Below are 3,977 nucleotides of genomic sequence, written 5' to 3'. Positions count from 1 at the left end.
ATATATATATATATATACACCGCAAATCCAGTGGCAACTTCCGTATGTATAAATAACTCATTTACTTTTTCTAAATTATCTCTAATTTGCTTTGGTACTTGGTATGAAGTTGTGTAAACGGGTACCAGTGAACTGTTGCAATTTCTAAACTGACGACCTCGGATAAAAAGGAAAAAATGTTTTTCTCAAGTTACTTATGCATACTTAGAGAAGAAACTATACACTCTAGACATAGTTACTTCACACAATATTCATATGAAGGAATGTGGTACCATAAATTTTGTGAAGTCTACGGACTCGGAAGCTTAGAAATTGTTTCCTTCAAAACATTGAAGCTATCTTTAAGATATACAAGTTTATCCAAACTAGATATTAGCAATCGTGAAGTCTTATTATGAAGTAAGCAAACCATAAAAGGTAGCCTAGTGTTTGCAAGGGATCATGAATCAAAAACGAATTGTAGTTTTTGATTCATGCTTTTTCTCCACAAAATTAAGGCGGCGAGCTGGCAGAAACGTTAGCACGCCGGACGAAATGCTTTGCGGTATTTTGTTTGCCGTTACGTTCTGAGTTCAAATTCCGCCGAGGTCAACTTTGCTTTTCATTCTTTCGGGGTCGATAAATTAAGTACCAGTTACGCACTGGGGTCGATGTAATCGACTTAACCCTTTTGTCTGTCCTTGTTTGTCCCCTGTATGTTTAGCCCCTTGTGGGCAATAAAGAAATAAGAATCAAAAACTAATTGTATTTTTTTTTTTTTGTAGGGTGGGGGTCCATCCCAGTCTGATTATATGCTTTGTGGTAAGAAATTTGCTTCCCAGTCACATGATTCTGGGTTCAGTCCCACTTGGGTGAGTGTTGGTTTGTTTACGTCCCCGTAACTTAGCGGTTCGGCGAAAGAGATCAATTGAATAAGTAATAAAGGTATTATTTAGTCTTACGCAGTAAAACGACAAAAAATTAAAAAATAAAAACCACAAAACGGTTCAGCAGGGAAGTTCCGATGTATTTACAATATAATCAATATTTTCAAGTAAGAATATTAGCATTTCTAAACCTATAGAATTTTATTACTTATAATGTTGATTAGTACCAAAAACTAAGTACCTATTTACAACCAAACAGACGACTGAATTAATGAAAATATAACGATTGGTCACTCATTACTAGAGGCAGGCGGTGAACCCTATAACTCAATCATAGTCCGAGCCTTTTGTCGTTACGTACTACAACCGAAGACATAACCCGAATGCCTGCAAAAGAGTGGAGTCTGCTAATGGCACTAAGAGAAGAGGTGGTTGTCTTAAATCAGATGACGGATTATGAAATGTACCACTCAAGTCACCCATGCGCGATTTGAACTCAGAACGCAAAGAGCCAAATCAAATACCAAAAGACTTTCCATTAGACACTCTAACGTTTCCGCCAGTCTACTACCCTACATTGGTACTCTATTTATCGATCCGGAAAGATGAAACTCGAACTGCAAATTGACCTTAACTGAATTTGAACTGAAAACATAGGACGGAACAAATATCAGGAGAGTAATTCTCCGCTATGACGCACTTCAGAAGTAGTCACATGATCGACAAGACTATCGGATGTAGCTATACATCACCATTACATCGTTTTAGCTTTCGAACAGATGCCACCCTACTGTCTAGGACAATATCTCCCCTCCTGATCGAATGGGTACTCCGTCGCAGGGTTACTCATTTACAGCTGAATGAAATTGAGCGTTTTGCTAAAAAAATGAAAATAAAAACACAACGCGCCGCTCGTTTCGGATATCAACACCCTAACCACTAGGCCATGTGCCTTCACCAAATCAAGAAATATTAATTCATCAAAATTACACGGAAAGAAAGAAACTGTATTTCGTTTATGTCTGATTCTAGTCAAGAAAGATAAGTGAGATATTTATTAGAATTAGTTAAATATAAAATGCAATGAAGGAAGAAATAAATGCCAACGTGGCAGTGCATGGACAATTTGAAGACATGTTTTGGCCTTTATATTACAAGCAAAGAAGTAAACATATTAAGTCAAAAAGACCCCCTCCGTTCACGAAGGGCCATGGAATTGCACCTAGAAAGTCCCCCTCCGAGACACAAGTTCGGTTTAGGTATTTTGTAGAGGACAAGTAATCGCCAATGTATACAAGTCTCCCCTCAGCGTGCCACCGATGTTGCCCAAGGGGAAGGTAGAGGCGGATACAGCTCGGTGCCAGAGATGTTGCAACTCAATTCTACAACTGAGTGAACTGGAGTATCGTGAAATAAAGTGTTTTGCTCAAGAGCCCGAACTCACAACCTCACGATTGGAAAACTGACGCTCTAACCACTGAGCCATGCGCCTTCACTAAACACACACACACACACACACACACACACACACATATATATATATACACATATATTCTTTTATTCTTTTACTTGTTTCAGTCATTTGACTGCGGCCATGCTGGAGCACAGCTTTGAAGGGTTTTAGTCGAACAAATCGACACCAGGACTTAATTTTTAAAGCCTAGTACTTATCTATCGGTTTCTTTTCCCGAACCGCTAACTTACGGGGACATAAACACACCAACAGCGGTTGTCGAGCGATGATGGTGTCACAAACACAAACACAAAGATACATACACACACACACATACACAGATATATACAACGAGCTTCTTTCAGTTTCCGTCTACCAAATCTATTCAAAAGGGTTTGGTCGCTCCGCGGCTATAATAGAAAACATTTACCCAAGGTAGAACAACTGAACCTGGAACTATGTGGTTGGGAAGCAAGCATCTTACTACACAGCCACGCCTGTGAAAATACACGCACATATATATGTATGTATGTATACATATATACATATATACATATATATATATATATATATATATATATATATACATATATATATATTTGGTGTTTGTCTACTCCTTATGTAGAGTTTGACCACCTCCTGTACCTACACCTTAGAACCTTCATGGCATCTGATGTGGCTTTTTAAAGGAGACAATGTTCTGAAAAGACACCCGCATAGATTGCACATCCGATTTGGACCGCCAAGAGCTGCAGATAAGTTCTGATTTTTGTGGATCTTAAAACGTCTTTTGAGGCCTCCGTTAGATTTGCAAACCTTCTGGCATAAAGTGCATTCATAGGTGTGCACAGACAGATAGACAGAATAGTTGACATGGAGTAGATGGAACAGGGACAACTGACGAAGGGATATACTCTTTATGTCAAATGTCTCATTTCTCTGTCTGTTTGTTTGTTTGTTTTTTTTTCGTTGTTCGAAAAAGTTCGTTTTCTGTTTTCGTTTTTCTGTTTTCGTTTCTCATTGTGTTTAACGTTTTTTTTTTTTTTGATGTCCTGTACCCATATATGCATGTATGTATACATATAAATGTAGGTATATACATATGTGTATGGATATATGCATATATCTATAGATTATTTATATTATTATATGATCGAACGCCACGCATCCTTTTCCAAGTAAGTTTTATCTATCTATCTATATATCTATATCTATCTATATATATATCCAATACGTTATTAGCAAAATTACATTGAGTCAGTTTGTCTGTTGTGTTGGTGGTTTTGTTCTTTTATTCGTGTTCGTTATATTGACAAGTCAGTAAGAGTCAAACGAAGAAGAAACCTACTGGACTTTAACTTCAGCACAGACGAGTCAGTGAATCAACCAAAAAGAGACAATTATTCAACAAGCAAACAAAAGAATAACAATAACAACATACCGGTACCTTATCAATGCAATTATCATCATAAGACAGAGAGAAATACTTTCTAGCTTGACAGACAGGTGTTTCCTTAAATCTGTTAGAGAAAGAAACTCAACCAAGCTATATATATATATATATATATATATATATGCTCGTACGCACATACATAGATGTGCGTGTGTGTGTGTGCGTGTGAGTGTGTGTGTATGTGTGTGTGTGTGTGTGTGTGTGT

Source organism: Octopus bimaculoides, chromosome 2, assembly GCF_001194135.2.
Source record: "Octopus bimaculoides isolate UCB-OBI-ISO-001 chromosome 2, ASM119413v2, whole genome shotgun sequence".
NCBI classification, from domain to species: domain Eukaryota; kingdom Metazoa; phylum Mollusca; class Cephalopoda; order Octopoda; family Octopodidae; genus Octopus; species Octopus bimaculoides.
This window is presented reverse-complemented; position numbering follows the sequence as displayed.